At 35.7% G+C, this 14,293-nt stretch overlaps 1 protein-coding gene across 1 annotated transcript in view; it reads right to left on the bottom strand.

Moving 5' to 3' along the window:
• EPHA6 (EPH receptor A6) overlaps window positions 1-14,293 on the bottom strand; it is a 955,281-nt gene that overhangs the window by 120,951 nt on the left and 820,037 nt on the right. The window lies entirely within an intron of this gene.

Below are 14,293 nucleotides of genomic sequence, written 5' to 3'. Positions count from 1 at the left end.
AAGATTAAAATTATAGCTCTAAGTTTATAACCAACTGATCTGTCTACCATATTAATATTATACACAGGTGTGGGCAAAAGTAGTTTTATAGTTCTGAGTAAGTAAAAGACAGAGTTCATTCTTGTTATTATTATTTATTCTTGTATTATACATATATTTCCATATGACAGCTGTATACCTTTTTTGCTCACCCCTGTGTATAACATTTTCTCCACTACTTAATGATTCCATATTCATATTGAGCAATTGAAATGCCCTGATTATGAAACAGTGGAGGATGGAGTGAAGATGAGGATACAACAGCTTATCCTTTGATTTGTAAGTTATTACTTTTTGTAAAAGTACAACTTAGTTCTGTTGAATTTATGTCTTTTTTTGTAGCAATTATTTTAAAAAGCAAATGATTTGCAACTTAACTAAGAACCATAGCCAGAAAACTTTTCTAAAAGAAGAAGAAATTGTAGCCTTTATACAAATATATGTTATAAGTACTTAAATTATAAATGTTCTCTTCTCTTAAAGAGATTTTACTTTTATAGCATATATGAAAAACAAACTTTTGAACCACTAAAAAGAAGATAATGATTCAGTTTCTATAAAAAGAAGAGAATTAAGGACCAGAATGTGTTAGGACCTAAATTATGCAATATATACAGGCAAAAGTAATCTAGAAAACATTAACTTTATGTATAATTCATTTAGCAGCTGCCTATTTGTGACACTTATTATACACTGATTAAGAGCATGGCTAAACAACCATATAATGTGTGCCTCATATAATACCCTGTTCTTGCTACAAGCTTAAAGAAGCAAAATTAGGTACACTAAAACTTTGTCTGTTAATGTTAATTGAAACAGGTCATGATTTGAATATATGAAAATATTGATGGATCATGGACACATTCAGAGCTGTCCTTGCAGGGAGTGAGAGAGACCTAAGGGGAAGTTTGGGGAAACCTCTTTGCCGCCACCTTTTTAGTAGTCTTTGCTTTCCTGTAATGAACTATGGCTGCAATGTTTGCCATATGAAAATGTGATTGGTAAATAGCTAGTATAATCCAACCACGGGATAGCCAGGTGAGAAAACAGAGTAACTGGGGCGGGGGGTGGGGGGGGGTGGGGGGGGAGGGGAGTATTTATTTCTTAAACAAGGATGCTAGTGAATTTTTATACTGTTTGAAATTCAATTTTATGTCTTTTCAAAGCACAGTTCAAGATTCTGTAGTGCTTTTTCTATCTTTCAATTTCAGGCTTGGGAAAGTTGATCATGGGAGGGCTTATTTATAGGTCCTGGGGTGGCAATGAAGGATAGGTGCTGAATTTGAAACTCTTTGGAAGAATCTGAGGTTTCTTGGAATATTGCCCAGAATTCCATTTAAAAAATTAGTAATGGTAATGTACATTTCCTTAATCTCCTTATCTTTCATTAAAAAAATGAATGTTGCCCAGTGAAATGACTTCTAGCCATCTTTTTGATTAGACAAGTCATATTAAGACAATAAAACAAACATGTTGTTTAGTCACTGACTAATACCAAGAAGAAGACATTTTAAATAAACTGACCAGAAAGATATCTTGGAACTTTGACAGGAGCTATTTCTCTATTTTTATAACATATACTTTTTTTTCTTATGATAAAAGTAAAATATTCATTGCAGAATAATTTAAAAAGTCTGATAAGCAAAAGGAAAAGAAACATTTTGAGAAATGTCTCCATTGGTAATATATGTCACCAAAGACTAAGAGATCACTCTCTTTTTTTTTTTTTTCAGTCTTCAAAGACTTTCAAGTACTGCTATCCACAGCCTGCTGCACGGGTGTCAGAGCCCAGAGGTAGAAGAAAATTTGCCGTGGGAAGTATTGGAAGAGGAAGAGGAGGAGGAGGAGGACTCAACTGAGGGACAGACACCTTCCCTTAACATTGTCATTACTGCAATGGTTAACTGACATTATTTCCAACCTAACAGCCATGTGACTTGTATACATACTTAATTTGGGGGGACTCATTTTCCTTACTTATCTGTTTTATTTAAACACACACACACACACATACACACACATTTAGGTGGAATACTGACATAAGATATCCCAAGTTTCTCTAGCACTCTTTTTCCTACTAGAGGCCCGATGCATGAAATTTGTGCAAGGGGCTCGGACCTTGCAGCCGCGGATGCTCCACGGTCCTGCCCACTGGTCTTTCAGGAAGGTCGTTCCACTGTCCAGCCTAATTAGCATATTAGCTCTTTATTATATAGTATTACCCATTCACACCAAGCTACCATCATTTCTGTCTAGGGTAGTGAAATGAGTCTCTTTGCTATCTTGCTCCTTGACCCTCTACAATTCATTCTCAACATATCAGCCAGAGTGTGCCCTTAAAAACATAAATTATGTCATCGCCATCGCCTGCTTAAAGTCTTTCAATCATTTCCCTTTGTAGTTATTATAAAATGTCTACTCTTTTCCATGATCTTTGCATTTCTGTAGGATCTGGCGCCTCTGTCCTCATTTGCCACCATTCTCTCCTATGTCTCAATGTGTCAAACATCCCGGCCTTACTCCTAGTCCTAAAATATGCCAAGCTTGTCCTCATCTGTATTTGTTTTTCCCTCACCTGAGAACATCCAGCTTCAGATCTTTTTCTTGGCTGGTAATTTTCAAGTCTCATTTCAAATGTCACCACATTACAGAGGTATTTCCTGGCCATGCTTTCCAAGGTAACTACTTGCTTTTATTTTTACTATATTTCCAGTGTTTATCTCTCTGAGATTGAGGTTTCTTTCTTTCTTTTTTTTTTTTTTAAACTTTATTATCATTTTGGCCACCATATTCAAGACTGTAAGCTCCATGAGAAAAGCTCCAATGCCCAGAATAGTAGGCACTCAATACACTTCCTATATAATAAAACCTGAATATGCAAATCGACCGAACGGCAGAACGACCAGTGGAAAAACCGGTCACTATGACATGCACTGACCACCAGCGGGCAGATGCCCAGTGGAAGTGATCGGGGGGCAGGGCCAGCCAGCAGGCGATGCCAGGCCACCAGCCATGGTGGGTGCCAGCACGGGCTCCCTGATAACCCCGCCTGCCCATCACCCCACAGATTGGCCCTGATTGCCGGCCAGGCCTAGGACCCTACCCTATATATTGGGAACAGTCTCTTAGATTTAAAAATTAAAACATGGCAAGGCTACTCTACAGTGAAAAAACAGGATGATGCAGCAATGACATGCATGGATGCTGGCTTGCACATTTTGTGGTCAGCCCTGATTCTGACACTTATAACTGTGTGACAAAGCCAACTACTTAACTTCTCTCTGCTTCAGTTTTTCCACCCATAAGATAGGGAAAATGGTACTACTGACTTAGAAGGATCATGTTTTATACTACTTTTTATTATCAGTGCAAAATAATGTAGCTGCCCATACAACAAGATGCCATTCACTAGTATGAAAAGTATGGCCACTGGTGTATGCAGCATCCCAGATTACGAGAGGGAGGTCCGACTGCCGGTGGGCCTAAACTGAGGGTGCAGGCCGGGCTGAGGGACCCCCCTGCCCCTGTGCACGAATTTTGTGCACCGGGCCTCTAGTATGCTGTATAAAACCCGATTGTAGTTTCACATTCAATAGCATGATTATTAAATGTTTGCCTTCTCCCCAGCTTCTAAGCACTTTTATCTCCATTGTATAACTTGTCACTTAATAACACTAATGCATGTTAAATGAATAAATTATGATTATTGTATCCTCAAACTAACTATGTACTTATAGCTGCTTATATAATCTAATCAGTTTGCCTGACTGAGTTGATATTTTACTTAAACTCTTCATTTTGTCATTTTCCTATCTATATTATCTATTAATATGAAGATTTTCTATATGTTGATTATATGTCAAAATGTCTTCAGATACAAGTCATGGAGTCATACAATGACCTATTATCAAAAACTTAAGCAAATGAGACATTTAATTAAATAACTGGAGTAAATGGTTTTATATTGACACAGAAGCTCAACACTTTCAGCAGAGAGCCAGGCTCAATTGATCTTCCTACGTGGCCATCCTCAGCATTGTTTGTCACCTTAGGCTTCTTGTCTCATGACTGAAAGATTCCTCTCACAGCTCTAAGTGCTCTGTCCTTCCAAAACTATATTCAAGGAAATATAGAAAAGAAAAGGCCAGTACTAGAAAGTTCTCCATTCAAGTCTACGTCTGGTAGACCTCAACCAGAAGTTTTTCCAGAAGTCACCAATCACACTTCCCTTTACATTTAAAGTTTAAAATTTAAGTGGCAAAGAGAATGACATAAGTATAATTGGCGTATAGAAGTCCTGATTTATTTCTTGGACCTGAGTTCATTATACATGTCTAAATTGAATACTCTTATGAGCAAGGAGGAGATGAGAAGTTGGGTCAGCAACTAACATGGTCTGCCACAAACAGCATAAGTAACCAATAATTGTTTTCAATTTATTTGCGATTGCTGTGAATCTCTTTACATTTAGGTTAAAAGGACTGGATGTATTTTGGATATCTGTAGGCATTAAAATATTATGTATTATGTGATTTTGTGAACCATTTGTCTTGGATCTTATCAATGCTCTAGGTACCCTTTTGTGCTCAAAGCATTTGGTAGAATGTTTTCAGAGACTTTAAAACAGTTTCCCTCTGTGAAAACCATGACTCTGTTACAAGTGCTTCAGTGTTTGTTACATTGGCTGCGTTCTATTGCAATTTCTCATCTCTTTCATCCTTCATTAGGATTATTTTAGACTCACTCATTGTTGGGTTGTGATTAACAATGGTATCAGAGAAGAAATAAGTGTGACTTAAGTGAAAACAATGTTTTCACAGTTTTAATCATTTTTTTCTAACTTTTTTTTGGTTTAATTATCAGCAATTAATTAAACTGCCACTAAATAGTAGTTTATTCTAGGTGCTGGAAAGCTTTTAAAATGTAAAAGATAAATCTTACGTTCTCCAAAATTTTGCACAAATCTAAAGGGATTCATGACTTTTAGAAGAAAAAATAAACAACTACTGGTAAGTCACAAACCAGGCCTTCAGTGCTGAACAGCAAGAGGTTTTCAGTGGTTTCTTGTCTTCAATAATGCTCTTCCAGGTATAGGTCTCAAGGTGCTTGTTTTAAAACACATGAGAGAAAGATACAGGGCTTACGCCTACCTCCAAAGGGTTTGTTTTTGTACATGCTTTGCACAAATGAGAAATGGTTGTGTTCCCAAAGCATGGCTTGCCTTTTCCTTAATTACTTTCTTTAAAAACTATTTATTTATTTACTTATTTATTTATTTTAAAGTTATAGGTGGTGTACAATAATATATTAGTTTCAGGTATACAACCCCACGATTAGACATTGGTATGACTGATGAAGTGATCACCTCCGTAAATCTAGTACCTATGTGACACCATATACTAGTATTGTTATGACAATATTATTGACTATAGTCCATAAGCTGTACTCTACATCCCCATGACTATTCTGTAAGTACCAATTTGTACTTCTATACCTTTTCACCTTTTTTACTCAATCACTCTTCCAGCAACTGTCAAAATGTTTTCTATATTTATGAGTCTGTTTCTGTTTTGCTTGTTTGTTTATTTTGTTTAAGATTCCACAAATAAGTGAAATCACCTGGCATTTCTCTAATTTATTTAACTCAGCATAATACTCTCTAGGTCCACCTGTATTGTTGCAGGTAACAAGATTTCATTCTTTTTTTGTGGCTGAGTCATATTCCAGTGTATATATGTGCACCACTTGTTTATTCATTCATCTTTATTCATCTATATAGATATGGACACTTAGGTGCTTCCACATCTTGGCTATTGTAAATCATGCTGCAATAAACATATGGATGCATATGTCTTTTCAATTTAGTGTTTTGGATTTCTTTGGATAAATACCTAGAAGTAGAGTTGCTGGGTCCTTCTTTGCCCCTTGTTACAGCCTGTTTTGAAGTCTATTTTGTCTGGTATAAGTATTGCTACCCCAACTTTTTTGTTTTGCTTTGTTTCTATTTTCATGAAATATCTTTTTCCATCCCTTTATTTTTAGTCTATGTGTGTCTTGATCTGAGTGAGTATTTTGTAGACAGCATATACAAAGGTTTTGTTTTGTTATCCATTCAATCATCATATGCCTTTTGATTGGAGCATTTATTCCACTTGCATTTAAAGTAATTGTTGACAAGTAGGTATTTATTGTCATTTTATTATCTATACCTTTTTCTCTTCTTCTCCTTCGTCTTCTTCAAGAATACTCTTTAAGTCCTAGCCGGTTTGGCTCAGTGGATAGAGCATTGGCCTATGGATTGAAGGGTCCCAGGTTCAATTTCGGTCAAGGGCACATGCCCAGGTTGTGGGCTCCATCCCCAGTAGGGGGCGAGCAAGAGGCAACTGATCAATGATTCTCTCTCTTCATTGATGTTTCTATCTCTCCCTCTCCTTTCCTCTCTGAAATCAATAAAAAAATGTTAAAAAAAGCATACTCTTTAATATTTCATGTAATACTGGTTTGGTGGTGATGAACTCCTTTAGATTTTTCTTGTTTGAGAAGCTCTTTATCTGTCCTTCAATCCTAAATGATAACTTTTCTGGGTAGAGTAATATTGACTGTAGGTCCTTGCTTTTTTTTTTTTTATTAATTCTCACCCAAGGATATTTTTCCCATTTCTTTTTAGAGGGTGGAAGGGAGGAAGGGAGGGAGGGAGAGAGAAAAACATTGACGTAAGAGAAACATATTGATTGGTTGCTTCCTGCATGCCCCCCGACCAGGGCTAGGGATTGAATCTGTAACCTTGGTATATGCCCTTAATTGGAACTGAACTCATGACAAACTCTGTTTGTTGGCCGGTGCTCTAACCATTGAGAAAACTGATCAGGGAAGGCTCTTGCTTTTCATAGCTTTGAATTTTTTGTGCCAACCCTTTCTGGTCTGCAAAGTTTCTATTGATAAATCAGCTGATAGCCTTATGGGGGATCCCTCCTATGTAACTAACTGCTTTTCTCCTGCTGCTTTTAAGATTCTCCACGCTGTCGTATACAGAGTTTACTTCTTGAACAGTAATTGAAGATGACTCTTGCTTTGCATTTAACACATGTTTTCTCTGGTTTAGTATAAAGCTTTGTTGCTCTTTCATCTCTATTGTTATGAATTTGTTATCTGGCATGTGGGGTCAAAGTGTGGAGACATTAATTTCTGAGAATATAGCTTATATATTAGATCATAAAAATTTCCTTTAAAAAAGTTTATATTGCCCTAACTGGTTTGGCTCAGTGGATAGAGCATCGGCCTACGGACTGAAGGGTGCCAGGTTCAATTCCGGTGAGGGGCATGTACCTTGGTTGCGGGCACATCCCCATTGGGAGGTGTGCAGGAGGCAGCTGATTGATGTTTCTCTCCCATCAATATTTCTAACTCTCTATCACTCTCTCTTCCTCTCTGTAAAAAATCAATAAAATATATTTTTTAAAAAAGTTTATATTGACAAAGGTAAATAAAAACTGTCAGGTTTTCTTCTCATGAATTAATCTACTCACTGGTTCAAGGTTACTTTTTTCCTTTGAAATTAGGAAACTTAATATTGGCACATCAATTTCTTCTTCTTCAGCTAATTATAATGGTCTATACCAGTGGTCGGCAAACTCATTAGTCAACAGAGCCAAATATCAACAGTACGATTGAAATTTCTTTTGAGAGCCAAATTTTTTAAACTTAAACTATATAGGTAGGTACATTGTTATTAACTTAATTAGGGTACTCCTAAGGCTTAGGAAGAGCCACACTCAAGGGGCCAAAGAGCCGCATGTGGCTCACAAGCCACAGTTTGCCGACCACGGGATGCATTTGACTCATTTTGATTGATAACTATTATAGTCTCTGTCAAGTGAGAACTGTTTTTTTTTTTAATTTGTTTTTGGTGAGGAATAATTTTGTTATATTTCCCAAACAGCACGGTCCCTTTCTTAGTGATGAATATGGCTCATCTGACCAGGATTTTATTTTATTTTTTTCATTTTTCCAATGTTTACCACCTTTTTATTGAAAAAAGTTATTTAAATCTTCACATTACAGCATTCTGATAACATTGCTATTTTTCTCACTTTTTTTCATTATAATCAGGCTACTGAATTGAATTTACATTTGCCTAAGAATAAACTGTCATTTCCTTTACTTTTTGAGTGAATTCTCTTTGTGCTATGATATGTAGATTTTTGTGGGCTAGTAGGTTTCATTGTTCTCTATTTAAGGGTCTGCCTTTGTGTCCAAAGCTGTCATACTTCTTCTATTTTTATCTTGGCTAAATCTTAAGAAACAATTGAAGTAAGTTATTCTTCAGGTTGAGCCTGGTTTACCTAAGGTAGACGTGTAAGATGCATTTGATGAAATGTTATATGTTAGCACAATGTCACCTGTACCATCAATGACCCAATGGACAGATAATCCTGTAATAGGAGTTTGAAGAATAAGAAGTTATTTTTTAAATTTCAAGAAATCAGAAACATTTTTTAGTACAAGTCCTTTTATTCAGTGAATCCATTAGTGCCTGGTTTTTAAATGAAAGTATTCAAATTTTTTCTTACTGTATAACCTTTTACAGGTAATACTTTTATTTAAATGAGACAAAAATGAGTGAAAATTCCGAGTATGTTTAACCAGCAGGTTAAATGTGATCTCTAAGCAAATCTCAATTATGTTAAAGTAGTTAAAGACAGAACAGTGAATGATCTAAAATAATTTTTATTTCACTTTTATTAAAAATATTTATTTTTCAACATCTTACGATTTAAAAATTCACGTCAAAAGTCAGGCCAATTTATAAACACTTGAAGTAGGTAAAGGAAGAAGGTTGCTCAGATCTTTCCCCAACTTTAAAATGTACATGTAAATATATCCCCCTCCTATTGCTACATTATTTGCTATGAGAGGCCTGGTGCATGAAATTCGTGCACAGGAAGGGTCCCTAGGCTTGGCCGGTGATCAGGGCCAATCAGGTTCCCTGCCTCCCGGCCTCCCCACCTCCTCCTTCCTTCACTCCCTCAGCGCCCCAGTGCCTGCCATGGTCTGTGCTGCCCCCTGGTGGCCAGCGCACATTATAGCAAGCGATTGAACTCCAGGTCTCCTGGTTGAACTCCCGATGGGACAATTTGCATATTAGTCTTTTAGGATAATTATCTACATGCTGACTATAGATTATGCCTTCTTCGATGACAGGAGATTTAACTTTTCTCATATTTTATGTAGAATAGAGGAAGTTTAAGAGTTGGAGTTTGGAAGAGGTCTTATGAATGCAAAGTAAATAGACTGACAAGTTAACAGAACCGTGATTATGCACATTATATGTTACCAAAATGAAGTTCTGAATTTCAAAGTACTTGTATGGAATTGCTGTTGTCAAATTAAAAAACAAAATTCACCTTGGGTAACACAAAACGAACACAACTGAAAGTTAGAATCAAATCTTAACTTCTAGCAGATATGGTGATAAACTGATTCTTCCATTTTGTTTTGATCTTTAAAATATAGGAAAAGGAATTATTCTAATTTTTAAAAATTTAAATAGCAGCTGGCATTGTATTTTAAATAAAACTTAAATAGATAAGTGTGAGCCATAACACATCTTTCAATGTATATTTTAGGTAAGTAAAGACCTCATTTTCCTACTTGTGAGCTAAGAAGCTTTGCATTTCAAACTATGTTTAAGTCTGGTTACTTAGTGGCATTCCAATGAGAGGGTCCCTGCTCTGCAACAGGATAGAAAGCAGCTGCCCATGGAAAAGTGTGACAAATTCAGAAAAGGAAGAGATTTCTTAGCATTGAAATTATAACCAGATAGGAAACCATATAATCAGAGGAGAACAATCCAAACTCAGCAAATTTCATGCAGATTAAATTAGCCATGTATTGCTTATTGTATATGTATCATTGGCTGTGGTTCACAATCATTCACTAATTTCCCCTCGCTAAGTGACTGGTATGCTTTTGTAGAATTGGCATGTAAAAGCAAGGCCTACTCCTCAGCTAGATCCTATTTTTGTGAAGTTTTTTCTATATTTAGTCCACAGTGCACATTTCTTAGTTTTCATGTAATTACCAGTTCTTAAGGTCCCTTTGCAAAGGCTCAATGTATTTTAGTACAGGGTTTACCAGGAAAATCTGCTACTACTGCTGTAGCCATCATGCTGCTTTGGTGTTCACGCATCTATTGGTTTTACTATGCTTATCTGTATTTGGTTACTCTTGGTCCTCTCTCTGTTTAGGCATTTTTCCACTCTCAATAGTCCCTTTATGACAAATTTTCATAGACACAGACAACAGTATGGCATTTACCAGAGAGAAGAGGGAAGGGGATGGTAAAGAATAAAGGGGATCAGTGTATGGTGATGAAAGAAGATCTGACTTTGAGTGGTGGGCACACAATGAAATATACAGAATGATGTATCATAGAAGTGTACACTTGAAACCCATCTTATTAACCAATGTCACCCCCAAAAATGTAATTAAAAATAACTCTTCCAAAAAAAAGAAATCCCTCCCCCCTTTTTGTTGTTATTATTGACCCTCCAAGAAATAGGGCCTTAAAGCATGTCTCACACCTAAAGCAGTATATGCAAAACACTCTTAAGTTGTAGGAAGAAAATCTACTTATGTGCACTCATAATTCTCATCCTTTTATTTACTTTAGTGTATTTTATAATGTAAATAATAAATTCATGTTTATTACATGTATGTCTTCTAAGTAGGGTGTGAATGGACTTATATCAGCAGAGTTTAGCAGAGTAATCTGTCCTGTCACATCTCTTTCAGCCTCTGTTTATCTGCCACGTGCTGACTGACCAGTTCAGCAGCATAAACAGTATAATAAACAGTACTGGAATCACACTGGTCACCCATCTTTCCAGCCTGTCTTTTATTTATTTTTATTTTTTTAAGTTTAGAGGATGTTTATTAAAGCTGGGGATGTAAAGGAAGAAAGGGCTGGGAGCCCAAGCTGGTTTGGCTCAGTGGATAGAGTGTTGGCTTGCAGACTGAATGGTCCTGGGATCAATTCCGGTCAAGGGCACATGCCCAGGTTGCAGGCTTAATCCCCAGTAGGAGGGTGTGCAGGAGGCAGCCAATCAATGTTTCTCATCATTGATGTTTCTATCTCTCTCTTCCTCTCCAAAATCAATAAAAATATATTTTAAAGAAAAAAAAAAGAAAGAAAGGGCTGGGAAATGAGCCTAGGCTGGTCTGCTTTGGCTCATCAAGAAGTCAGAGAAATAGGGCCTTGGGGACAGGTTCAGGAGGTTTGCCCAGGGTGAACTGCAGCTATTCATTGCTGTCCTGGTTGCAAGCCTCATGGAATCCTGTAGAGTTTAGGAGATGCATACCTGTGGGGAAAGAAGCGGGAGGAGGGGGTGGCACCTGCAAGCTCCTGGAAGGGAGAGACCACTTTCAGCCTGTCTTTTAACCAGTTCTTACTGCTCTTTGCTGTGATAAGTGGCTCTCTAAATTGGTAAAGTCATCTTAATGGAAAATGTCCATGTTGCATACTGTTCTAAGAATTACTAGTACTTTCTTAAAGAAGATTTAAAAAATTTTTTTTTCCATGTCTTCCTGATTTAAAAACCCTCCACTTTCCTCCCTTACCTCCTAACCATTCTTAACACAGATTATAAAACCATTTACAAATAATGAGGAAATAGCAATTACACTTACACAGCAAGAGAAAAAATCAAAATAATTTTGGGTAAAAGATATGTTCTAAGAAACGTAACTAAAAAATGAAGTCATACTTTAAAAAATATATCAATGAACCTTGCTATAAATATTTTTATAAAACAAAGAATCATTTTCAAATGAATGACCATTCTTTTTCTGCATTTTATTATTCAGGATTTGCTTGAATTGAGATATATCTTCACTAGGCAGTTTTCTAACCATTTCATTTTATTTTTTTAACAGGAAATAAAAGTATCTGGAGCCTAAGTATATTTACATAAAGTCCTGAAAATTTTACCAAAAATTTCAGCAGAATGCCAATGCTCAATCTGGCATTAACTTGAGACAGACAGAGTACCTATGACTTAAGCCCATATAGCCTTTCTGAGCCATAGCAGCAATGCCTCAACTGGTCTCCTGGTTACCAGTCCTCCTGTCCTTCATCCCCTCCCCTTCTCACTCTTCCCCTTCCTTTTTCATATTGTTGTCAATAACATCTTCTAAGACATGCATGCATTTTGTTATTCTCCTATTTAAATCAATCAATACCTATCTCTTGCTATAGAAAAACCTCCATATTTCTTTAAGTACCACCCAACCACCTTCACAACCTGACCCCTCCACTGTTCCTCACCCTCATTCCAAGCTGTCTACGGTTTCATCAACGTGGCCATTTACTTCCCCAAATTTTCATATCTTTTTATCTTTCTGTTCCCTCTCTCTGGACCTCTCCCCCAATTCTCTGCCTAATGAAATCTTTTAAATCTTTTAATATATGGCTCAAATTTTATCTTTTTTTGTGATGCTTTTTTCAGACCTCTGCTTTTTTTGTACTTCCATATTTCTTTTTCAGACCTTTATGATGTACTTAACGCAAGGAAGCATCAGTCTTTCTACCCTGTCAAAGGGTAAGCTCATGAAGGCAAGAGCTCTGCCATTGTAAGTAGTGAATGTCCATGTTCATTAAACTTCGAGTAATCAGTGTATGATATTTTGTACCCCGGGACCCCCTGAACAGTTAGGTGTTTCTGAGATTAAAAAAATAAATGTGCTTGATTACATTATTTGCTGTTCAATTGATACCTGTTAAATCCAGGGACATTTCTTAATTGAGGCATCATCTATAGCTTTTAAGAAGCATTCTTTAGAGTGTTAATATACTGGTTACTTAATTTGATGTTTCATTCTGTAGTCAAATTAAAGTTAAGATTGTACTGGTCTAGGCTTCTAGGCCTCTGCAATCATATCAGACAGAGAACATGTCTAGAATATATATATCAAATCTGACAATACAAAACATACACATACTTCAAGATGTGGGTTACCCTGCCAATTTTATTAGTATCCTATATTTAGTTATGAGCTTCTTCTCTTAAAAATCAGTTGAAATATTAATAAGGGATTTTAAGTATATCTATATAAGCATACAGTCAAAGAATCTAGTATTATTTCCTATTTATTTTTTATTTCCTATTTTATTTTATTACTTTTATAGATAGTATTTGTTGCAATTTTGAAAATATTATGTTTTATAATTATTATATAACTTTAAACACTATTCTCTAATGTTGGAAATAATATGCATAAGAGAAAAATCTTGTATGAATTGTTCTATAACTTGAAAAGTTGCTTCAAGTTATACAGTTATAAACATAAAAGAAATAAAGTTCTTGGAAAAAAAGAATTATGACATTCCCAATTAGAAAATGGAGTTGAAAAGACTGTTTTTTCTAAAATAAATAATTTATTTTCAATTGATAGACTTATTTTTATGAAGTTGGGTTTTTTTTGGTCAAATTAAAAGATCAATAGATACTGCTCCCTTACACATCAGACTCTGAGAGATTAATCTATTTTCCTTAGAACTGTATTTCTTTGTTGGAGAAATTAATGGAAATATCACTGATAAATTAATACAGACCATTTCTACAAAGCAAACATAGTAAGGGCATAACCTCTTTCATTCATTATATTAAACTTGCATCCAATCTGAGGTAATATTTTTTACAGTGAAATTTAAAAAAATTTCATAGAAAATGAAATAAAAGGGAACTAAATAATGGATTTGTGTCTTTTAGAATAAAGTGTAAGATTAGAAAAAGAGAAGAGAATAAAACATCTTGAATAATTTTACTGACTTATTTCTCGTTGAAGCTATCAAATGAGCCAATGGTAGGGGTTTTGTTTAAAAAGTAACAGAACAGAGTATAATTCTATAAATTGTTAGCTTTAAGATAACGGAAGGGAGATTTTGAGACAACTCTTAAAACAATCACTGCAATGATCAGTGGAGTGAAATGGTTTTGAGGTGATCAGAAATGCTTGAACAATATATTCTTGAGTTAAGTTACGATAATATAATTGACATATAACACCTTGGCTCTAAAGTTTTAGTCTTTTATTCGTGTTCACATTTTCCCCAAGAATTGTTCAAGGAAAGGTTGAGAGTGCACGTTTATATCTCCAGAGAAACCTATCTTGTTCATTTTTAAGTATGATCAGATCATTCCAAAGCATTTGCTGTGAGGAAAAAAAAAAGTCATTTCATAACCATTGCCTCGTC

The sequence above is a fragment of the Myotis myotis genome, unplaced genomic scaffold, assembly GCF_014108235.1.
Source record: "Myotis myotis isolate mMyoMyo1 unplaced genomic scaffold, mMyoMyo1.p scaffold_m19_p_2, whole genome shotgun sequence".
NCBI lineage: Eukaryota > Metazoa > Chordata > Mammalia > Chiroptera > Vespertilionidae > Myotis > Myotis myotis.
Note: the sequence above shows the minus strand (reverse complement) of the source record. Positions and strands in the feature narration are given on the sequence as shown.